Source organism: Cynocephalus volans, chromosome 4, assembly GCF_027409185.1.
Source record: "Cynocephalus volans isolate mCynVol1 chromosome 4, mCynVol1.pri, whole genome shotgun sequence".
Taxonomy (NCBI): domain Eukaryota; kingdom Metazoa; phylum Chordata; class Mammalia; order Dermoptera; family Cynocephalidae; genus Cynocephalus; species Cynocephalus volans.
Window position 1 is genome coordinate 35,844,980 of NC_084463.1, and position 24,955 is coordinate 35,869,934.

Here is a 24,955-nt window from a genome sequence, read left to right on the forward strand (position 1 = left end):
AGGAAGGTTCTGGGTTTGGGCAAAAGGTGACCTTTGTGACTTGGAAGTAGCCTCTGTGCTTGTTGAGGCCATGCCTTAGGCAAGAAGGACACTGGAGTTTACAGTTCTGAGTGTGGCAGTATCAGAAGGGGCTCCATCTTTATCCCAGGCACCAATCAGAAACTAGTGAGCTCTGGGGATGTGTCCTGGAGCACAGCCAGAGACATGGTCCTACTTTGGAGATGGTCCCAAGGGAATCCCCTTGAAGGGAGGGGTGGATGAGGCCTCTAGAGGACGAGACAGAGGGCAGGACACAGAGGGTGACCCCCTTTTCCCACACCCTGGCCTGCAGGGCAGACACTTGTCACCTGCCTGGCCTCCCTCAGTGGTTTCTTCCCTGTCCATGACTGCCCCAAGACAGAGGGCTCCCCACCTTGCTCCCAGCCTAGGGACCTCACAATAGGGTGGGCCTTACATAGGCCGTAAGTGATGCTCTGTGATGTCAGAGGTGACCAGATGCCCACCTGGGGTGACCCATCTCCCATCACAGACCAGGGCGCAGGCCGCCCCTCCACCCCACTCTCCATCTTCACAGCCCACGGAGACCCCACTTCAGTGGCTCTTCCAGGGGCAGGCTTTGCCCTATCACAGTTTGGAATCTCAGGAAGAACCTGAATCTAGGGAGGGAGGCTGCAGAGGCCAGAAGTTGTGTCTAACATGACACAAGGCAGGGCGGAGGGCACAGCCAACGGTCACCTCTGGGTCCCAGGCCCAGTTACCTCCTGTCTGACCCCAGGCTTCTCACCTGCCAAGTGGACACATCAGCCTTAACCCCACGGAGTGTGTGTGAGGATGAATGGGACAACTGTATATGCGGTTAGCACAGAACAGGCACCTGGTGAGGCCCAGTGGGCATAACCCTTGACAGCCACCCAGCGAGGCCCGGGCCACCCACCTGGTAGCACCTGTGTGGAAATCAGCAGGAAGGGAAGAGAGCAGGTCACACTCACCTGAATCTGTTCACCTGTGCAGAGATGTACCTGTAGCCTACAAAACGGACCTGCACCAACAGCTCACAGACTCCAGAATGAGCCTCCTACTGCCACGGAACTCAGAGGCAGCGGTGCTTGGCAACAGTGACATCATGGGGTTCCATCACCCCCTCACACTGGCCCCCTCCCCGGGTCAGCATAGCCCAATGCCGCATCCTCCACCCCCTGACCTGTCCACCCGTGTGGGTGCGTGTGTGTTTGTGCGTGTGAGCATGCACGTGTGTGCATGAACACGTGTGTGCCTATATATGCTTCTCCCCTAGCCAGGCCTGGCTGCTCTTCTCAAATGTGCACACACGTCCTCATCACTGTCACCCCCAGGCTTCATGGTTCTCATCAGAGAGGCCACGGGTGCCGTCCCATCTTTGCTATGCCCACCCGGGGCTGGCTCTTGGGTGCAGAAGGGGAAGGGTGGAGGGCTGGCCCCTCAGCAGGTAGGACTCAGATCGTGTGTGATGTGCTAAAATGAAAAAACCAGAAACCCCAAAATAGGATCACACACGTACCAGCCCAGAGTATTCCTTTAAGATCACAGTCAAATAAAGCTTATCCAACTCTCAGACACTTCTGACTTTAATACCAAGGTTTACTCAACTTCTGGTTAGTGCAAAGTATTCCCATGAAGAAGAGGAATAGTCTTTTTTTAAGGCTATGTAAAATAAACCACTAATTATGTAGATCTCTCAATAATCCCCAAGAACAATCTAAAAACCATGCCCTCTATGTGTGCACCTTGCTGTTACTTTAGCTTCCCTGCTCGACAGTTCTGGCCTTGAACTTTTAATAAAACCGTTGATGCATCAGTTGTCAATACAATGGCCACCTCTAAAGTTTCTGAAATATCCTCTACAGGGAAGCCCTGATATGACGTGTCCCCAGTGTATGACCCTGTTGGAGAGCCTGCCAGAGTAACCCGACTGCTCGCCAAAAGAGACCTTCTAGAAAGCCTCAGATGATTTCCCCTCCTTCATCAGCAGGCTCATGAGCACTAACTCCACATCCAACTATCCCCAGTCCTATCTGCTTCCCAGTTTTGAGGAACTAAAAGGCAGCGTTAATCAGATATTCTTTAATCTGCATCTTCTTGGCTTCTCCGGACTTTTGTCAGGGGAGGACTCCCTGCAGTCAGGCCTCGGACTTCAGTGACTCAGCGTCCACTAGCATCTCAGCACACACACGCTCAGCCTTTACCCAGGAACGTGCTGTCCTCAGCCCTCACAGTTGCAGGCCCTCCACTGTACATACCAGAAAGGTTTTTAACCTGGTGTGGATGTGCAAAGAAATAAATGGAAATCTTGAATTCAGACCTGGTATAATCATTTTGAGTTTTTAGTAAAGATTATTTTGTTCAACGATATTCCTGCCATGTGGTATTCAGCAGGATGTTTTCATCAACCATTTCAGTGGACATTAATTCCCCGTTAAAATTTTTAAAAGTCCAGATTATAACCACTATCTCTGTATAATCTCATAATGTCAAACATCATGGAGTAGCAATACTCCATGAAACAGGTCAGAGATCACCAAATCTATCAGCATTCTTTCACTTACTGTTTATTTATTGGTTAGAGGCTAAATAGTACAATATTTTTTGAAAGATAATTTATTATATATACTTGCGGGGTAGAGAAATGAATATCAATACATGTGTACGATATGTGCTGATCCAATCAGGATAGTTAGTGTACTCATATTTACAAAGCATATCAATCTTTGTGACCCTTCACTAATTTCACACTAACCCTCACCCCCTCCCCCTTTCCCAACTCAAATAACCACAGTTCTCTTGGCACACAAAGAGAAATACCACATGTCCTCAGCCATAAGTGGGAGCTAAAATAAAGAAGGGAAGTAAGAAAGAAAGAAGCAAACAATAACAATAAACGGTAAGATACATTGTCATAGAAGGATGCACTGATATGACAAACAGGCTGCATGTAAATGCATGTCAGGCATATCAGGCCTCACAGTCAGCTTAGCATAAGCACAGCCGTGAGAACCGCTTCCTCACCCTGCCCCTGCCCCTCCCTTTCTCTTAAGCGACGTCCTTTCTGAGAAAAACTGGATCCTGTGCAAAATTGAATCTTGTGTGAAACAGGAAAACTGCAGAGCTGTTACAAAGTACTGAATGCTCAGAATAGCTACCAAGCCCCTTCCACTAATTCAAAGCCTATAAAACCTCTATTAGTCTGTATGGGTGTGGGAACTGATCTCTCAGACTCCCCTCTAGGTTTACTGGACATAAACTCCCTGATGTGGTGAGCGTTTGGCTCAGAGTCTTTTGATCCCTTTGTCTCACCAACCTAACAAGGGATTGCCTGGCTACAGTTCCTCTGTGAAGAGCAGAGAAGACTGCTGTTTCCAGCCATGATGGGGTAACAAAGATTGGGCTTAGGATACCATAATGGAACAACTAGAAAACACCACAAAATGTGTGAATCGACTGTTTTCAGACATTGGTCAGTAGACAGGAGAAAATGGCAATTCCTGAAAGAAGAGAAACAGATTAGGTAAGCTCGGGGACTGCTGTGGAGTTCTGCCTGGAGGATATTTGTGCATTTGGGAAGAGGAACCCTAACAGAGTGTAGCAGCCTCGATGTACTAAAGAGGGTCAGGACAGAGTTCCAGACGCAGAAAACTGTACATGAAAAGAGCTTTAGAAATCTGCATCTGGGTCCCCTTGAGTCTTTATTGAGTCCTAGTCCATGCCAAGAAGACTGAATAGTCTGGAAAGCCTAAAAGATTTATTACTGGCTGTTTATGAAATGAGTTTGTCAACCCTTGTTCTAGAATGAAAATATAATATCTACAGTGAAAGTTTCACTGGATAAAATTAACATAGATTAGACACTATAGAAGAAAAGATCAGTAAGCATGAAGACATAGTAATAAAACCTATCTAAAATAAAGCACACATTAAAAAAAAGACTGAAATTAAAATGAAGAGAGCCACAGCGATGTGGAGACAATATCAAGTAGTCTAATGTACATGTTATAGGAGTAGGAGAAAGAGAAAAAAGAGCGAATAAGATGTAAACATATTTGAAAAATATAATGGCTTACTTTTTTCTAATTTTAATAAAAACTACAAATTCATGGGCCGGCCCTGTGGCTCACTCGGGAGAGTGCAGTGCTGGTAGCGCCTAGTCCGCGGGTTCGGATCCTACATAGGGATGGCTGGTGCACTCACTGGCTGAGCGTGGTGTGGACAACACCAAGCTAAGTGTTGCGATCCCCTTAACGGTCATAAAAAAAAGACAAAACTATAAATTTATGAATGGATGGTTGATGAACTCTACCAGGATAAACACAAAGAAAACCTAAGACACATCATAATCACATTGCTTAAAACTAGTGATACAGGGCCACCACCCCATGCAAGGTAGGATGGTGATTGCTGTGGGGGACATAGGCTGTGAGGGGCATGTGGGGGCTTCTGGGTGGCTGCGCATGTTCTAAGATCAGGGTGGCGGTAACGGGGCTACACATATGCAAAGAGTCATTGAGCCTACAATTATGACATGTGCACTTTACTTGATCTAAGTTACACCCCAATAAGAAAATAGATTTGACCATTTTCCCCCTAGGACCTCAGGCAGCAGAGACTCCCTCCCTGGGCCTCTGGGGGACTCTTCAAGTCTCATTTGCAGAACATCCTATTTACTATTCCTGTGGGTCTATCATTCCCTGAATTAGATGTTTTTTTGTTTCTTTAATCTTGGCAGCTGGCCGGTATAGGCATCCAAATCCATGACCTTGGTGGTGTAAGGCTGTGCTCTAACCAACAGAGCCAACCAGCCAGGCCTGCTACTCCCTGGAGTTCAACAATCCTAGCCAATCCCTACCAAATCGATCTGGCGTTCCCAGGCGCCTAATCTCAGGTCTCCCACCCAGGTCTGATCTTTGTGCTCTTCCTTCCAGAAGTTTCCTCTGAATCATCTTTCACTCACATGAGTTCATAGAAAACTGGTTTTTGTGTGTGTTGTCTTTGGTGAGTCTTTCTGTTCCAATCAATGAGCTCACTCCGACATTCCCTCCAGCAAGTGTCCTTGACTCCCCAGTGCTGGGCACCAAAGGGTCCCTCTGGGTCTCACAGAAACCACCATGGAGTTCCTGGCATCGCCTGACATTCATCCACATACATTTCCCACGCTTCAGCCGCGTCTCTGCACAGGTTTGCTCCTGACGCTGCTGCTGTAAACCAGTCGCAGCTCCTCTGCGGGGGTGGCCAGTTGAGGTGTGAAAGTGTTGAAGAGGGGACAGACCTGGGTGTTCTTGCGCTGGCTTGAGTTGGCACGCCGCCACCAGGTGGCGGCAGAGTAATCAATAAAGGAGGTGCTGCCTTCCACCTGGTGGCATGTCCTGGAGCAAGTTGGCCCCTCTCTCTCTGGCGTGTGTGGCCACTCGCCCTTCACGGGGGGTCTGTGATGACCCCTCCCCCTTCCCTGCCTTAGACTTCCCCTCTGTGCCCGCCCCGGCTCATTCCTCATGCCGCTACCAGGGGGACCCCCTTCCTGCCTACTTCTCCCATGAGAAAGAGTCCGCGCCCTCGCTGCAGCAAGTGTTCCTGCTGCGGCAAGTGTCCCCGCTGCTCGGGCCTCATCCCCACAACTGCTCTCCTTCCCCACACCACACGCCCTGCTGGTTGGTTCCTGACGGAGTCTTCGCACTGGCGGTGCCCCTGCCTGGCGGGCCTCCTCTAAGTTTCTACTCACGCTTTGGCAGTCAGCTCAGGCACCGCCACCTCCTCCAGGAAGGCCCCTTGACAGTGCCTCTGCCTGCCCCCAGCTGGATCAGGAGCCCTTCAGGCCCAGTCACAGCCCTGACCAACCCATGTTATCATGCCTGGTCCTCAAGGAGCCCCTGAGCTGGGAGACACAGAGCTGGATCCCCGAGAGTCAGGGTGGGGTCAGTTCTAGGACATGACATGTCTGGGGTGACTCTATTTTCCAAATGAGAAAACTGAGGCACAGTAATGAGTAGCAACTTGCTCAGGGCCATGCTGGCAGCCTTTGTGGGCATCTGCTGTGAGACCCACTGGGACCTGGGTCTTCCAGGTCTCGGCTCCAACTCCCCCAACCCTCAGTCCGGGGTTCAGGGACTCGGATCCAGGGGCCCTCTGGGCAGCTCTCCCCCACATTGCCCTGCGTGGGAAGGACAGATAGGAGACAGGGTGTTTCAACTTTTATTGACATCAGTATGGGGCAGGTGCAGGGCTGGCCTGGCTCCCGATGGCCCCATGGGATGGAGGAAGATGGTGTCTGGGACAGGCAGGGGCAGCCCAAGGACCGTCCATGGGCAGAAGCAGGAAGAAGCAGCTTTCAGGAAAAGATCCGCCTCTGCCCAGAGTTCTCCCTTTAGGCCTTGTCACCCAGCCTCAGAGTTGGGGAGGGGGTGTGTGGGAGGGGACGGCTCAGGGACTGCCGTCGCCCCCTCTCTGCGCAGCACTGACTGTATCCAGTCCACGTTGAGGCCACTTTAGCAAGAAAGTCAGGATACTGGCGGGTGGCGCAGCCCTGGGTCACGAAGGAGTCCACACCCTGCAGGACGCCGTTGCAGACCAAGGGGCCACCGGAGTCTCCCTGGGAGGGCAGGGACGGGATGGTCAGTCACCCAGGCTGGGCTGAGGCGTGGCTGTGTCAGGGAAAGGGGGCTGGGGATGGCCAAGTGCTGTTTCCAGTCTGGATTTTCTTTACAACGTGTGAATGAGAGAGAGGCCACTCTGGAGGACGGGATCGTCTAGTGGCCTCCTGCTGGATACCTGGACCGCTGGACTCCGGGTGGGGGCCCCAGGAGGAGGAGGATGGGTCCGCCATGCTTTCCCGTGGTCCGAGAGGGCTCAGGGTGAAGAGAAGGCCCCAGACCCACAAAGGCAGCGGGACACAACGTGAGCGTCCACTCTGTGCCTGGGGCTGTGGCCATTCCCCGCCCCACCCCGCTGGAGACTCACGGTGGACGTGCCACCTTCCAGGTGAGGAGACGGAGGCACCGAGCGCAGCTGCCTGGTGAGGAGGTGGGACTTGGCCCCACCGGCCCCCCGGTGCCCTTCCCTGGACGGTGGTCCCGGAGCCCCCTCCCACTCCAGGGTGGGGGACGTACGAAGCAGATGCCAGCGCTGCGACAGGGCACCCGCGTGCACACATTCTGCGGCCGGCACAGGAAGGTGACCACGGTGACATTGAGCTCCTTCAGGACCCGGGACACCCGTGGGGCAGCTGCTGATTCTGCTGCGGCAGCTGGGCCACTGCGACCTCAGCGCGGAGGGTGGCTGGGCAGCCCAGCTGGAACGGGGCATGGGCAGCGGTGAGACCCTGTCCCCAGGACCCTGAGGCCACCCCCTCTTCGAGCCCACCCACCTCCTGACCCCTCCCACCACAGCAGCACCTCAAAGGGCTTCCCTGGGGCCTCTGCACGTGCCCCGTGAGCTCTGTCTGGACCCCAGGGACCTCTCCTTTGTGGCATTTGTCACTCATGATCACATTCTTTCATTCATTCATTCACAAAGCACTTATTGGGTACCAACTGTGTAAGTCCTGTTCTAAGCCCCAAGGGTCCAGTAGTGAAGAACGTGGACAAAATCTCATGGCCTAGTACACAGTAGGTGTTCAATAGGTGTTTGCTGAAGGAATGAAGGAATGAGGGACCCCATGAGCCCTGCTGGTCCCACCCCTCTGAGCTCTCCAGGTCCCCCCCAACCTGTAAAAGGAGGATGTCATTGAAGCTCTGCTCCGGGTCATAATTGTTCCCAAACAGGTGAGTGATGTTGAACCTCTGCTGGGTGGGCTTGGTGGTCTGCAGGTTGTGGGCCCCCAGCACTATGCTCACCTGGTTGTGGGGGCTGAGGGATCAGGGTGTTCATTTTAGAGGTATCCTGGGCTTGGGGTCCATCAACCGGGCTTGAGCCTGACCCTCCCTGGGCAGGTGGGACCGTGGGGAGGGTCCCCCAGCCCTCCATCCTCCCTGGGGCAGGGCTGGGCCACCCCCTTGGACCCCGCTCACATTTCCTGCAGGCAGTGGGCGGCGGTTAGCACCAACCGCGGGTGAATCAAGGTGCCCCCGCAAAAGTGGCTGCCCGGGGCCTGCAGCAGCTGCAGTGACGCCATGCAGGGCCGCGAGTGGGGCTGCACTTCCTGCCCGTCCACGATGTCGGTGGCCCGGGCTGCACCTGCAGGACACGGGGTGTTAAGAGCCCACAGTCTCGGGGGACAGCAGAGCCGCTGGGCCACCTCCACGCAGTCCCTGACTGCTCTGAGCCTACGTCTCACCATCTGCATCATGGGCATCCCGTGGCATTCATCTCCGGTGGGCTGGTGGGAAGCAGGGCTCCGCGCCTGGGGTGGGGGCACCAGGTCCTGGCGGTTAGCACGACTATCGTCCCTGGGGGCCGGCTCCTAGTCCTGAAGGGTGGGGAGGTTTTTGAGAAGCAGAAAAATAAACAAATAAATAAATAAAAATAGCTGACACATGGACCCATTTTGCAGAAGGACAAACTGAGGTATTGAAAATCCTCTTCAGGTGAGGACTGGAGGGGTCCCTCGCTCCTGCTCTCCCCGACACCAGCGTCACTGACTCAGCGACTTCATTTATTCATGGGTACCCAGGAGTACTGAGCGCTCGTCGTGGGTCAGGCACTGTCTGGGGATTCGCTTATCATATTTAATCCTTACCACGCCTCTCTCCCAGGGAAACACCAGTTTCTGCCCATTTTTGAGGGTGGGAAACTGAGTCAAGCTGCCCAGGGCTGCCCTTTTCTCTCACCCTCCCCTCCCTGGAGGCATTAGTCCCAAGCAGCGAAGGGAGTCCTGCCCTGGGCCTGCCTCGGTCCCCCGGTCCCTCCTCCCCCTCCGGCTGTGACAGGAGGGTGTTGGACTCGACCTCATGGAGGCGACATTCCCCCAGAATCAGCCGAGTGCACGTGGATGGGCAGAAGGCCTCAGTCACCACCCAGCAGCAAGGCCAGCAGGACGCAGGAGAGGACAGGACTGGAGGCTTCGCAGTGACACGCCACGGTCTGGCTCCAGGGTGCCCCCTGCCTGCTCCACTTATAGCCTACAAACGGAAGGTCATTGGGGTTGTCCTGTGGCCAGGCCAGGCGTCCCCACTTCCTCTTTCCACCTTGGGGGCCACAGGGAGTTTGGGGTCAGAACCAGACACCAGGATGTAGCGGACTTCAGGCTCAGGGTCTCGATTTTCCTTGGGGATGTGAGAAGCTGGCTCCTGCCCACTCCATGCTGGGGGTCCCTGGACAAATGGGCAGCCTGGCCACAGCCCTTGGGGGGACACAAGCCCTCCCCTCACATCCAAGGAGACACCTCCCCAGCGTGGTCCCAGCAGAATGGGATGTAGCTCATGTGTCCAGCGGCTGGGGCAAGTCTGAAACCACTGTGAAGCCCGCCTTAGCAGGGGACAGGACAGGACAGGACAGGACAAGGGAATGGGGAAAGGTGGGGGACAGAGCCACGTGTATCCTCTCAGTCCCCCCCTGAGACCCACAGAAACACCTTCTCTCCAGCTTGAGGATTCGTGTTTCTCCTGGAGGGCAGTGGTTCTCAGTAAAGCCACAATCCTGTCAACCCCCATCCAGGGGACACTGGGCACTGTCTGGGGACATTTGTGGCTGTCACGACTGGGGGTGCACCTGGCATGGAGTGGGTGGAGGCCAGGGACGCTGCTCAGCACCTGCAGTGCCCAGGACGCCCCACTATGGAGAAGGATCCAGCCCCGCAGTGCCCTGGGGGAGAAGCCACAGTGCAGAGGAGATGTTTATTTATTTATAAGTGACTCGTCTTTTAAAATGTTTTTAGTTTTTATTTTTTGTTTTGTTTTGTTTATTCTTTTTGTTTTTATTTATTTTTCACTTCTCTTTAACTGACTCATCATTATGAAAAATTTAAACCTCAAAGAGGAGGTCTCTAAACTTGGGGACAAAAAAAGTTTTTAACATTTTCCTTTTTTTTAGTTTATTTTTATTTTTATTTTTTGGCAGCTGGCCAGTGTGGGGATCCAAACCCTTGACCTTGGTGTTAGCAACACTGTAACGTTTCATTTTGAAATGATTTCACGCTTACAGAAGTCCAGAGAGTTCCCGGATTCACCTGCCCCGGCTCCCTGGATGTTGTCATCTCACACAACTGAGGGGCTGCGGTCGAAACCAGGGAACGATCATCGATTCAACACGATGACCTCATCCACAGACCTTCTGAATGTCCCCAGTTGTCCTTTTTCTGGTCCAGGATCCCATGTTGTGTCGTGTTTCTGGCTCCTTGGTCTCCGGTCAGGGACGGTTCCTCAGCCCTTCCTTGCCTCTTGAGACTGTTGGACAGAACAGGTCAGTCACTCTGTAGGGTGGACCGAGGGACCCCTCAGCTGCAGCGCGTGTCCTCCTGGGACCGTGTCGGGAGGCCCGGGTGTCCACGTGTGTCATGCCAATGGTGTTAACCTTGACCACTTGGTTGGGGTGGCGCCTGCCGGGTTCCTCACTGTCGAGCTGTGATCCTCCTCTCTGGCTTTAATGTCTCTTGTGGGGGATCTTTTGAGACAAAAACACCCTGTTTCTCCCACGTTCAGGACTCAGTGTTGGGCGGTTGGCTGTGCTGCCTCATCCCTCCTGCGCCAGTTGGCTGGAATTCTACTCTAGGGACAGCCTGTCCCTTCTCTGCAGGTGCATTTTTAAGAATCAGACTCCTGCCCATCCCTGGGGAAGAGCCCCTCGGTGTGCACCCACGAGGGCCCTCTGCAAGCTGGGGTGAGCTGCTCCGCCTGCTGGGACTTAGTTTCCCCACCTGGAAAGGGGGATGATAATGGAGTGGTTGATGGATTCGACTTTTGGAAAGTGCTGGGCACTGGGTGGGGCCTGACAAGCCCGGGTGCCAGCCTGCAGGGTTACTGCTGGCGGTGGCGTGCTTTCTCCTGTGACCACGGGAATGTCCTTCTGCAGCTGCTCCTCCCGTCGCTGGGCATCAGGGCAGCTGGGCAGGGCGGCTCTGTCTCGTTTCCAGGCTGTCCCCCGGGAGGCCCCTGATGGTTGCTCGCCCTGGGCTCCAGTGCCCACTGCCTGGCTTCCAATCCTTCTGTGCTCTGTGATTCTGGGCTGGAAACCACCTCTCTGAACCTCAGTTTCTCCATCTGTCAAATGGGGACGGTGAGAACAGCCCCACCTCCCAGCGGCTGTTAAATGACTTAATACCAACAAGGGCACAAGAAACCAGGTGTCCGTGCATGACTGGGCGGACACACACGGCGCAGTCCCTCCAGGTGCTGGAACGTCACTCAGCCAGGAACAGGAGCGAGGCTCTGACACACGCTGCCACAGGCATGGACCCTGAACACGTCACAGTGACAGATGCCAGACACAAAAGGCCACATTGCTTGACTCCATTGACACGAAATGTCCAGAACAGGCCAACCCACAGGGACAGAAAGTGGGTTCCTGGTTACCAGGGGCTGGCGGGTGACCACTGAGGAGGACACGGCTTTCTTTCTGGGTGGTGGAATGTTCTGGAGTCGGGTAGATGCGGTGGGGTGCATGAATGTAGCCAATGCCACTGAATTGCCACACAGATGGATGGTAGGCCATGGGAATCATCTCAATAAAGCTGCTGACAGAAGACAGAAAAGAAAAGAAACGCACAAACCCTGGTACATCAGGCAAGCAAGTTGCCGGGAGGTGCTCGGGGACATGGGCTCCTGGCTCTGCGTGTGTTCAGATCACCACCGGCCTCCACCCGAGGATGACGCTCACACGGAGCCTCCTGGAGTGTCCCAGGGTCATCACTGCAGGTGGCGTCTCCCGACGCCTGGAGCCAGGTGAGTGCAGGGTGGGTACCTGGGAGTGGCTCCTGGGGGTAGAGGGGACAGGATGTCAAGGGCGCAGAGGCGAGATGGGGGGACAGGAGCCCTGGGGGTTGTCACAGGGAGGGGGTTGCGGAGCACTCTGGGGGCCTCTACGGGGATCTGGCTGGGGCTGAGGGAAGTGGGGGCTGCAGGCTGCGGCCTTGGCCCCTTTCTGTAACAACTGTGGTGGCGAAATAGGCAACGGCCACCCATGGGGGTCCCAGGACCAAGGGCAGACCGAGGGCAGGGAGGGCGCGAGGACTTGGGCCGGGGGCCTTTCTCCATCTCTGTCTCTGTCTATCTCCATCTCTCTGTCTCTGCCTCTCTCCATCTTTGTCTCTGTCTGTCTCCATCTGTCTGTCTCTGCCTCTCTCTGTCTCTGTCTCTGTCTCCCTGTCTGTCTCCATCTCCCTGCCTCTGCCTCTCTCCATCTCTGTCTCTGTCTGTCTCCATCTCTCTGTCTCTGTCTCCCTGTCTCTGCCTCTCTCCGTCTCTGTCTCTGTCTGTCTCCATCTGTCTGTCTCTGTCTCTCTGTCTCTCAGTCTCGCTTTCTCTTCTCCTTAAGAAAGAGGCTCTTTTCTTGAGTGATGGGAAGTTGTCTGTTTTATCCACCATGGCTGGGCCCTCACAGTGGGCATATTTTTGCACCAATTGGAGACCTTCAAACGTGCACACATGCGGGTCCCCAGGCCCCTTGGGCACCCCGACGGGTCCTCTAGCCTCCAACCCAAGCCCGTCCACCTGCACCCCTCCGTGGCCCCCCTCACATGATGTGTCAGCCCCCCAGACACTTCACAATCTGCTTCAAGAATTCACAAAACTAACATCTTTACAAAGAATCAGTGAGTGGCACGCAGGGTGGTGGGAGAAACGGGGCCTGGATAGCTGGGACATGGGGCAGAGGGATGTGTCTGCAATGGGATCCTGATCTGTATCCCTAGAATCCAAGGCCTGAGAGGGCGTAGGGCCTATGTCACCCAGCAGTGTGCACACACGAGACCCCAAGCCGGGCTGACTCACTGACAGGTGGGCCCAAGCCCGGCACCTCCCTGCTCAGGACAGGAAGGGAGCACCATGGCTGGGGGAAGATGGGCAGGAACTGCCCTAGCGGGGGGTCCCTTGGGACAGAGTCTGCTCCCAGCTTGGGGGACCACACACTCTTGGAATCAATCCCACCCCCAACTCCAGGTTTGTCATCTGGGCAGTGAACGGCCATGTCTCTAGCAAGGGCCCTATGATGTCTGGGTTCCTGAGCCTTTTTTAGTACTGGGTGTCATTATTTTGTCTTTTTTTTTTTTAATTTTATTTTTTAAAAGACGACTGGTAAGGGGATCGCAACCCTCGGTACGGTGTTGTCTGTGCCATGCTCTGGCCATCCCTATATAGGATCTGAACCCATGGCCTCAGCACTACCAGCGCCGCACTCTCCTGAGTGAGCCACGGAGCTGGCCCAGGAGATCTTAACCCTTGACTTGGTGTTGTCAGCACCACGCTCTGGCCATCCCTATATAGGATCTGAACCCATGGCCTCAGCACTACCAGCGCCGCACTCTCCTGAGTGAGCCACGGAGCTGGCCCAGGAGATCTTAACCCTTGACTTGGTGTTGTCAGCACCACGCTCTCCCAAGTGAGCTAACCGGCCATCCCTATTTTTTCTTTATTTAATTTAAGTAATTTATTTATTTTTATTTTTTGGCGGCTCACCGGTACCGGAATCAAACCCTGGATCTTTGTGTTATAACACGACTCTCTAACCAGCTGAGATAACCGGCCAGCCCTAGAAACTCTTTATATATTAAACTTATTATAATTATATGTTATTATATGTTGTTAAAAATATATTCACATGGTGCTGATAACACCAAAGTCTGAGGTTTGATCCCTGTATCAGCCAGCCAAAAAATACACACACACACACACACACACACACACACACACACACACACACATTCAAAATAAGGCATGTAAAATGCAATACAAGGGTTTGAAGTTTTTATTTTAATAAAGACATTTTATCTAGTTTAATACAATTATATATGACATAACTACAATGTTATCTATACTACTTATATATACAATTACACTTATTATAATGGTCATATTTTAGCTCTTTATGTATCAGGCACATTAGCCATCTATGATCCAAGTGGCCAATATTGTTTCCAGGTTTCCCGTGCGTGGCACTGCACAAAATAACCTCCACCAAAAGGAGAGGGGGTGAAGGGGCCTCAGGATTGCATAGATCTGGGTTCAAAGTTCACACAAGCTCTATGACCTCAGGTGAGTCACCGAATCTCTTTGAAACTCAGCATCCCCTCTGCCAGGTGGACGTAACGACAGTCCCTGTTTTTCAGCATCTGTACAATTACTGCGCTTGGGGTGATGCCCCTAATGCCGACTAATGTTCCATTCACCCTCCCCAGAGCCATGGGGCCTGTCTCCTGCTCCCAGCCCTGTCCACCCTGGTGAAGCAGAAATCAGGAGCAGAGGAGAAATGGCTTCTTTATTAGAGTCACGAGTACAGGGGCTGGGGGTGGGGGGCAGGCCTGGAGGTGTGGGGGCATGCAGAGTGCCCTGGGATACGAAGGTCAAGGCTGGGTTCCACAGCAGGTCACAGGCTCCGCACGGCTTGCTGGGGCTTCCCTCGGGCCAGCAGGAGGGTTGAGGACACTATCAATCCAGTTTTGGAAGCGTGCCACGCAGGTGAAGAAGTCGGGACCCCGGCCGCGGGACTCCATGGTGAAGGAGGCCACACCGTGGGCCAGACCATTCAGATGAGGGGGCTGCCCCCGTCACCCTGGGTGGGAGGCCGGCATGTCAGGGTGTCCCCGGGCCCTGCTCCACCCTGCACCCCAGCCAGCACCACTGACCAGACAGTTGCTCCCACAACTTCCTGCTCCTGGAACCACAAATCCAACCCCAGGCCCTTTGCACACTCTGTTCCCTCTCTCTGCATGCTGTTCCCCACACCCTTCGCCTGGCTAACCCCTAGTTGAATTTTGGGTCCCAGATGACTCCAGGAACTTCCTGGTACCCCCAGGCTGGGTCAGATGCCCCCCGAGGCCCCGAGCAATCACAATGTCTGACAGCCCCCCACACTTCTGGGTCTGGGAACTACAAAAATGCAGGCCCTGCTCTGTCTTGTTGTCTGGGGTGTCCCCAGGAGCCAGCGCAGGACTTGGTACACGGTAGGTGTTTAATAAGTGCTGTTTCTCTGTTTCTAAAGTTAAAATGCTCAATGCTGCTCCCCACCGCACCCCGAGTCTCCTTTGACCTGGACTTGCTTTCTCCTGCCACTGGGAGCTCAAGTCCTCATATGACGCCTCCTCCCGCCATGAGGAGCCCACGCTGGGTCTGCACCCAGCCTGGCCATACCTGGCAGATTCCACCCTGGCAGGTGAGCACACCAGTGCACACACTGTTGGGGCAACAGCGGTCTTTGGGGGTCACGGTCACGTTGACGACCCTTGGGAAGTGGGAGAGATGTCCCCCAGTCCACCAGGTCCCCCAGCCGGCCATGTGGCAGCTGGTGCCGGCTTCCACAGTGACATTCTGCTGGGTCAGCAGCACCAGCGCCATGTTGCTGGTGAGGTTGGCCTAACGGTCCAGCTAGGGAGGGAAACTGAGTCAGGGGAGAGAGGAACTAGGGGGCCTCATGGGGCCGCAGCTAGGACAGAAGTAACAGCAGCATGAATTTTGATCTGTAAGTGGTTTGAGTGCAAATCCCGGCTCAGGAAGTAACCTGCTGTGGGATGCTGGCTAAAGCCCTCTCTAGGCCTCTGGTTCCTCCCCCACAGAAAAAGAATAACAAATCATTCCTACCACAAAGGTGGTCTGGTGCATAAAAGAAGACCCTGAACGCAAAAGGGCTTACCCTGGAAGTGCAGATACAAACAGCAAGGCCAGCCAGCCAAAAAAAAGTTAAAAAATCATAATACCCAATGTCAGTGAAGATGTGGGAAAATTCTGCTGGAGCGGAGGGTAAATTGGTCTGGTCATTTTAGCTGCCCGGGATGGAGAAATTTTTGTAAGAACAGTGTACAAAGAAGTTCCCCGTGATTCTGTTATAACAAAAGCACCTGGAAACAACTTCAGCGTCCCCCACAGGGGCTAGATAAGTGGCCTGTGGTGTGTCTCAGGACGTTTGCTGTATTTTTTAAACCATCAAAGGAAACACACACATGAGTTCCTCTCTCCTTTAGGCCCCTCGGGTGGCGCCCCCCACCCCCAGTGCATCTCCACCTGCAGCAGGAGCAGGTCGTTGAGGTTCTCCTGGGGGTCATAGCCATTTTCACTGATGGTCCTGATGGAAAACCTCTGCCTGGAACTCTCCCGACGCCACAGGTCATAGGCTCCCAGCACCACAGTGGCAATTCCAGGGTTCCTAAGGATTGGGGAAACACCAGGCTGGGGACAGCCCCCAACCTTCATGTGCACCCTGGGGCCCGGGCACTTGGGGAGGGGGGCAGGCTTGCAAATAAGGTGGGGGCTGGGGGAGGGTAATCACGAGGCCTCCTTCCTAAGCCCCCCTTAACTCCCCTCCTTTTACAGAGACCCGGCAGATGTCCACCAATATCATTTAATACTTCTTCCTTTAATAGCAGAACTCCTGTCTTTAGCTGAGAACATTGGTACCCAGCTGAAGGCTGACTTCCCAGACCCACATGGCTGTGTGGCCATGTGACAAAGCTCTGTCACTTCCTGTCTGTACACTGAGAGGAACAGGCAAGTGAACCTCGTGCCTCTGCCACCTTCCCACGGGCTGAGACACACTTTTGATAAAGGATCTGAGATTTTTATTCTTGTTTAAGCACTATATTGGGTGGCTCTCTTTGTAATAGCAGCTTAGAATGAATCCTAATTAATATGGGTAGTACCTTTTTAATTTTCTTTGCCCAACAGAGCTGGTAACTTTGCACAGTAACTCAAATTTCTCATTCAATCCCTGTATTATCCGAATTTAAAGAAAACACTGAGGAAATTGCAACCACATTTTTAAAACTGGGAACAAGGACTCTGAAAAGAGAATCCACCCCCTATCTTCCTACTTCTACTCTTGCTAACTTTATCTATGGTAGAGTCAACTATGCCTTTAAAACACAGCAGTTTATTATTGCTAGGCTCTAAAAAAGTGGAGAATCTCTAGGAATACTTATTAAATGAGGTTTTGTAGTAAAAGAAAACAGTATACATATATAAATGCAAGTATCAATTTGTGTGACGTGGGAAGAGCCCTTCCTCCTCCTAGTCCTCTGCTGGTTGCCCAGTTCCTGAAAGGGGATTGAGTGCACCTCTGGCCACACTGCCCGGGCCTCTAATCACCTGACCACCACCTGCCCCACACCCAGCTTTTTCTGGAATGCAGGCTTTCTGGCCTCCTAGCTTCAGCTGCTCCTGTTTATAGCACTTTCCTTTTGTTGTCAGGTTGTGTGTGTGTGTGTTTTATCTCCCAGAAGTCACTGTGGAGACATTACTAGACTCCAGTGCCTGTATGTTAGGATTAGAATAATTAAGATCATGTGAAGGACTGGAGTTTGGAGCACCCAGCCAAGCTGAATCTCATTCCTGCTATAGAGTTATCTGAATCCTTCCAAACAGCCAGTGGGTACAGCCTGTGAGCTTCTCAGCACCAACCTCACCTCTGGAAAATCTCCTCTCAAGATAAACCCTAACTCAGATTAAAACCAGGAATCTCAGGAGGGGCTGCTTAGCATCAATATGTTGTCTTGCTTAAGTTAAGCCGTCACGGTTGGAATGCTGGGATTGTGTGCAGACCCCATCACTTTGCTTTCTGTGAAGCTGATTTATCAGGAACGAGCCCCAGGGTGGCATTACTTAATCAATAGCAGAGATGCTGAGGGAGAGAAAGAGTCTGCAGTAAACTGATGGCTGCATCTGGTTTCCTATGAGCAGTCACAAGACTAGTGAAAATCCTCTAAACTCATCCAGCAACCAGACAAACTGATTGTGAGTTCATTAATAGTTGCTAGGGTGGAGGAAAAAGAAAGAAAGGGGGGAAATGAATGCATCATTGGAATTGCACCCTTAATGCAGGTCAAGAAGCTCTTTCAAAGCCACTCATGGCCCTGGGAGAGCACTGGGCCAGAACGTCTGGACCCTAGCCTAGAGCCAAGATTAACACCTAAGGCCTCAGAGAAAGGCAACTGACTTACAAACAGGAAGCCGTGTGCTTGTAGATTGTTCTACAAAGCATCCAAAGCTTCACATTAAAAGGAAAAGTCTGAGTTATCTATCTTGATATTTCGTTCACATTATGCCAAATAGCGTTTTCCAAATATTTGGCAACATTTAGACCCATAGAGATGTTTTAGCAAATTCAAAGTTGCCTATCAGCCTTATCTGCCAAAAAAGCAAACAAAAATAAAGCCTGGGAATGTGCCTGAAAAGCACGTGAATTCATAATAAGTCCATTTCATTTGGGGTGTAGGTTCTCCTACCTCAGTTAACTCAGACTTGCAGACTGTCCCTCTAAGCTGTTTTTATCCATATATCTGCTAACCAATGTGCTAAAAGTCTGCAAGAGCTAGTGCCCTATCAAAAAGTGAATATTTTCTGACACAAATGTCTTGTAGCTTTATAGCACAGGTATGTAATTTGAAGATTGTATACAAGTTGATCCAACAGTAAAACACACGAATGTGGGCACATTTGCTTAAAGGAATTACAATCCTCTTCTAAACAGATAACCGTCTGCCAACATACCAGGTTTTCAATACTAATTTTTTATGTATTGTGCTTTTTATAAACAGGCAGAACTATTTCCTGTCAGAATGAAATTCAATGAAAAGCATGCAAGATGCTCTTCAGTCAGGCTTAATGTGAATTTTACAGCAACATTCTATGAGGGGATATTTTCCCTGAACCTTTTCCCTTCTCAGAGGTTCACAGTAACTTATGGGACTCCTTTATTAACTACACAAATATTTATTGACTATCTATTATGCGCTAGGCATTGAGCTATTATTAGTGATATAATAGACTCTCAGTGAGCATGGTTCTTTACCTCAAGTGACTGCAGACCTCTAATGAGGGTCATAAAATGTGCTCTGGGAGGACCCAGTAAGTGGCAATAGGCTTAAAGGCATGGGCTGTTAGAACTTCAAGGTATAGGGCTTGCCCTGGGAAGCAGAGGGAGATTATTCCAGCAGGACCAACAGTTGACCTGAAACTGGTGGAAAGGAGCACAATGCTATGATCTGAATGTTTGTCCCCTCCAAAGCTCATGCTGGAACTTAATCCCAATGTGGTATTTGAAATGAGGGGCCTTCAAGAGGTGATTGGATCATGAGGACTATACCCTTCTGAATGGATTAATCCCTTCATTGACTAATGGGTTAACAGTTTAATGAGTTGTCAGGGAGAAGACTGGGGGCTCTATAAGGAGTGGAAGAAACCTTCTGGAAATGTGCTCTTGCTCAGCCTTTGTTAGCAATACTCACCAAGAGACACTGTAGTGAGTCCCCACCAAGAAGAAGATTCTCACCAGATGTGACACCTGTATTTTGGACTTCCCAGCCTCCAAAACTGTAAGAAATAAATTTCATTTTTGTTTTATGAATTACCCAGTCTCAGGTATTCCGTTATCAGTGATAGATAATGGGCAATACATGTGGTCTGAGTCAGCAACACAAAGAAGTGAGGTGAGAGTCTAGAAAGAAGGGCAGAGGGCAACAGGGTTCAAGGCCAGGGCTGCACAGAAGGGACAGCTGTGGCAGAACTCATAAGAAATGTAGATTGGTTTAGATGCTCCTCACAGAGAAGGAAGGCCCAGAAGATTTCTTCATGAAGAAGTGACAAATTTGAGTTTAGAAAAAATCATTTTGATGGCTGAGTGGAGAATCCACTGCAGGGTGGGGTATGACAAGCAGAAGGTTAGGAGACCTGTTTGGAAGACATTGCAGTCATTGTGGACATGGACCATTATGGGACTGAGTACACACGGCCCACTCTTTTGTGGCCCGCCTCGACCCTCGCACTTTGCACAGCTCAGTGCCCCAGCCGGGCTACGCCCACCGTGAGTGAGCCCTGCTGTCAGGCCTGCTTTCCTCCCATGCTCTAGGCTCTGTTAGTGAGGCAGCAATATTGCTCAGCCATTAAAAAGGTAAAGACAGAAATGACAACCGTGAAAATAAACCAGGAATGTTTTAAATCATCTGTGAAGTAGACATAATTTTTCCTTGTAGAGAGGAAAGTTTGAGATAAATAGCAGAGAATCAGTAAATAATTCAGCCGATGACCTTGATGCTTATTGATTCCTGCAGCTGTTTATCTTTCTCTAGGCTACCCAGGAAAAAAATCCTCCAAACAACAATTATCACTTAATTATAAAATTGCTTGGCTTGGGAGAGCCTTCTGGTTGGTTTCTGAACACTCCAAGGGAGTAAGTTAATCTCTATAAACCACCCAGCCTGACTGAAGCTGCTGCTTAAAATTCTTAACCACGTGCTGCATTATTCTCTGATATGGATGAAAAAAGAAAAAAAGAAAAATGAAACACCCACATTTTCTTCTCATTTTCTGACACTTAGAATGTTTAGCCAATCAGATGACTGGAATGGTGGGTTATTTCTCACCTGTGGGATCAGAATACAGATTGACTCTAGCCATGGGGTGCCCATCCTGGTGGGCTCCTGGGTCCTAGAGTAGCAGTGACAGGGGGAGGGGAGGTGGCAATAATTTAGATTAGGCTGCAAAGGGCAAAAGGCAAAGTACAAGGTTTTTGTTTCTGTTTTTTAACACAAATAATTTCTTCTTTAACCTTAGTTTTAGTGAAAGGCAGGGCTTCACAGGCAGCCCTGGTTCTCACCAGTCATTCCCTGGAGGTTGGGAACTTCTCACTACTGGTGTCAACAGGCACTCAGAGCATGAAGTTTGATCTTGGTTGGCAGTGAGAGGTGAGGAAGTCAGCCAGCTGGATTTTGGGGGTTTGGGCAGATAAACTTTTAGCCCAATTTCACCCACTTCTTTACATGTATTGCCTTAAATTGGTGATCATTAAAAATGGTTGGCTAGCACATAACCAGCCCTATTAAAAAATGAACAAAGGACTTGAATAGACATTTCTCCAAAGAAGATGTACAAATGACCAATAATTACAGGAAAAGGAGCCCAGCATCACTAACCATGAGGGAAATGCACATCAAAACCACAATGAGACACCACTTCACCCCCATTGGGATGGCTGCTATCCAACAAAGCAGAAAACAGCAAGTGTTGGCGAGGACGTACAGAAACTGAAGTCCTTGTGCACTGCTGGTGGGAATGTAAATGGTGCAGCCGCTGTGGAAAACAGCATGGAGCTTCCTCACACGATTAAAAATAGAATTACCATATGATTCAGCAATTCCACTTCTGGGTAGACACCCCCCAAAAATTAAAAATGAGTTTTTGAAGGGATATTTATACACCAAGGTTCATAGTAGCATACCTTTCAATAGCCGAAAGGTAGAGGCAACTCAGTGTACTCATGAATGAATAAACAAAAAGTGGTGTACACATACAATGGAATATTATTTGGTCTTAAAAAGTAAAGAAATTCTGACACTTGCTACAATGTGGATGGATCTTGAGGACATTATGCTGAGCAAAGAAGCCATTCACAAAAAGATAAATATTGTATGATTCCACTTTTACGAGGTGCTTGAATAGTCAAATTCTTAGAGACAGAAAATAGAATGATGGGTGCCAGGTGCAGGGTAGTTGTTTAATAGGTGCAGAGTTTCGGTTTTGAAAGATGAAAAGACTGGAGATTGTTTGCACAACAGTGAGTGTACTTAACACTATTGAACTGAACAATTAAAAATGGTTAAGATGATAAATCTTATGTTATGTGTGTTTTACCACAATAAAAAATAAACAAGAAGGCTTGGCTAACTTTTGAAAATGAGTTATATTCAGCAGGAGAACAGACAGAACTACAGAACCCATCCTGCCTCCTCTTCCAAGAGGTGATTTACTGGAAGTCCTCAAATATCAAACTGCTCTTCCAGTTCCCATTTCTAAAATATGATGTGAAATAATACCTAATTAGTATCTCGTTAAGGGGTGGGGATCGGAACAAGGTGTGTAGAGCAAGAAAAGTGCCCTAAATGTCATGGAGACCAGTCCCCTGCCTCTACCTAAATTGTGATGGGAAATGGCAGCTCACACACTCACCCGTGGTAACAGGGAAGCTGCTGGGTCCCGGAGTTACCTTCTTCTGTGGGGTTCTGGACTGAATCTCCCTCACTAAATACTGAAATAGCACCTCTCTTCAGCACTTCCCACACCGCTCATGTATAACTGCACAACATCACGGGAACAGCTGTGCCACTGTCCCATCCTGTCATTGTGGAATCCAAGGTGTAGACGTGGGATTTGAATCCACATCCTGGACCTTCAGGTTCAGAGCACGTGCTCTGCTCTCCACCTTCCACTTTCCCTCAGGACTGTTGCCCATGTCTGGAAAGCTCTGATTTCCTTCTCCTGAATACCCACACTCTGCCCATCCTCCAGACCTCATTCAAATCCTTCCTCAACTCCTGACTCCCTGGCCTCCCCTTTTCCGAGCCTCTTACAATATCATTTTAACATCCGGCCCTGACCATTGCTTCCTGAATCCTTTAATTCCTCCTCCCCACACCCACCCTTGACAGACCTTTTGGCTGTCTTGCAGTCCTTCAAACCCAGCAGGCACATCCCCTGGGATGCTCCTCTGTCTGATGGCCACACGGCTGGTCTCCTTTGGATACTGCCCTGACCACTCTACTTAAAGGATCAGTCCATCGCTCTCACCCCTTGAATCCTATCTGCTTCTGCGCAGACAGGGGTTACCGTCCTTAACCACACTTAGTACCAACTGATGTACCAGATGTGTTACATGTTTACTCACCGTCTGTCTCTCCTCAGGATAATGTAAGCTCCATGAGGGCAAGGATCTTGTCTTTCTATTCATTGCTGCATCAGGGTCTGGTGCACAGTAGGTGCTCAAAAATATTTTTGAATAAGTGAATAAACTCCCATATTTTCACACAGAAGTCAGCATGAATATGTTTGTAATATGTTCTGAGAAACAATAGCTCTACAGAGTGTAAATAGCTGTTATGCAGAAAAAAAGCATTCTCTTGCTAACCTAGCTTGGGTAAAGCTCAGCTAAGTAAAGTCAAGCACACTTTCTTCTTTCAGGACTTCTGAGAGCCTTTCCTACTTTGATAAATCGATGTGCATTGCAGAGCTCTAGGGAACAGGACATATTGTACAGCTTCTCCCAGGGGTTTCCTCACAGAGATACTTCTGGAGGGTGCCTGCCCGACACTTGTGGACATGCTGTGTGGCATCAATGAGTTCTGCCTGTTGGTGAATGCCTTCCTCTCCTGTGGCCTCAAGTTCTCTGCTGCTTTATGGGTGAGAAGGGGGTTATGACCAGTCTGAGGCTTGTTCTGATGGTATGGTAGGATTTCTGACTCAAAAAGCCACCTTGGCTTTATTTGCTTCCCATTCATTCAAAAGTGCTCTGTTCCATAGAAACATGGTTATGTCTCCATCAACATACTGATTCTCTCTGATAATCTGGATGATTGCTGAAAACAGGGGGGACCCTAGCTTAGTAAAACTGAAAACCTCTGAACAAAACAGAGTCCTCCTGCTCTACTTGCCACCAGAGCACAAAGTGGGAGTTGGTAGGAAGGATGACCGAGAGGAGGTAGGGGTCAGGTTAGGTAGGATTCCTGCTCTTCAGTTAGAAGGGAAGTCATAGGGGATGTGTGAGAGATCGTGTCTGGGGACTGAGCTATGGAACTACTCAGATGAGAAAGCCAAATGCCACACCTCAGAGCTGCAGCAGACATCCAAGCTCTGTGCCACAGGAGCTCCTTGGGTGTTGGTCCTCACTGGGCAGGCATCCCTGCTCAGCCTCTGACAGCTGTCAGCTGTGAGCCTACTAAATGGCAGCCTCATGTCAGCCGCAGTGAAAGAGAGGCAGAATCTGACAAAGACCAAGAGACTGTAATCGGTTGATATTTATTGAGTACTTACTATGCATTTGGCACAGTTAGGAGTTTATTCATACCTTCTCCATTTGATTTGCATAATAATTGTGAAATACGTATTATATTCCTGTTTTGAAAATATGAAAACTGAGACTCAGAGAGGTGAAATAATTTGCTCAAGGTCACACAGATGGTAAGGGATATAGCCAGATCTCCTGGCTCAAAGTTCACTATGCCACAGTAGCAGCTGAGAGTGTAAGGTCAGCGGGCCAAGCTCTGAGAGATGCACAGTTGGCAAGGAATGGAGGAGAGGGTGGGGACACAGAAAGCAGGTTATTTGACTTGTCTGAATATCCAGCTTCTACCCATCCTTCAAAATCCTTGAGGTCAGGTAAGAGCCATGGAACCTGTCCCCAGAAAACAGAAGGCAAACAGGAACAATTTGGGGGATCAATCTATATTGATCCCTAGTGAGGATATCCTAACTTGGAGGAAGGAGTCAGAGAGAAGGTGGGGATGCACTGGGTGAAGAGTCTTTCAGTTTCTTGACTCCTTCTTGTGGTCCACTGACACCCCCTTAATGTCAAACACCCTAAGGTCTCAACATCCATCTAGAAGACCTGGTGAGGAGGAAGCTAGATCTTTGGAATAAACCTGAAATTTAGGAAAGTTTAGTTACACAATCAATAATTATTTCTTGGGTTTCCACCATATGCTAAAGCCTTGGTTTTTGCTACCAGGGAATATGCAAAATGCTCCCTACTCTCAAGTAGCCTGCAATAGGGTTGGGGAGTGGGAGGCAAAGTCTTAAGTGGGTACCTAACAATGTAAGAGAATAGACAGGAATGCCATGGGATGATAAATAGTAAAGGGCTTCAGAAAAATGTGTCCAGATATGGAAGGAAATTCTCAAAGAGGAAGTAACAGAACTATGCTTTGGAAGGTGAGAACAGAACACGCAGAAAAGAAGAGGGGGAGGGATTAGGCAGGGACCAGACCCAGAGGGCCAGGTAGGGAGCTTGCAACCAGACACGATGCAAAGGACGAGGCCAGGCCAACTGTGGTGAGCTTTTAATGCCGGTCGAAGAAGGTTGGACTTTAACC

At 50.4% G+C, this 24,955-nt stretch overlaps 1 pseudogene; it reads right to left on the reverse strand.

The window, feature by feature from the left end:
- Positions 1-6,398: 6,398 nt before the first annotated feature.
- LOC134375978 (myeloblastin-like) lies at positions 6,399-9,009 on the reverse strand (annotated as a pseudogene).
- Positions 9,010-24,955: the final 15,946 nt, after the last annotated feature.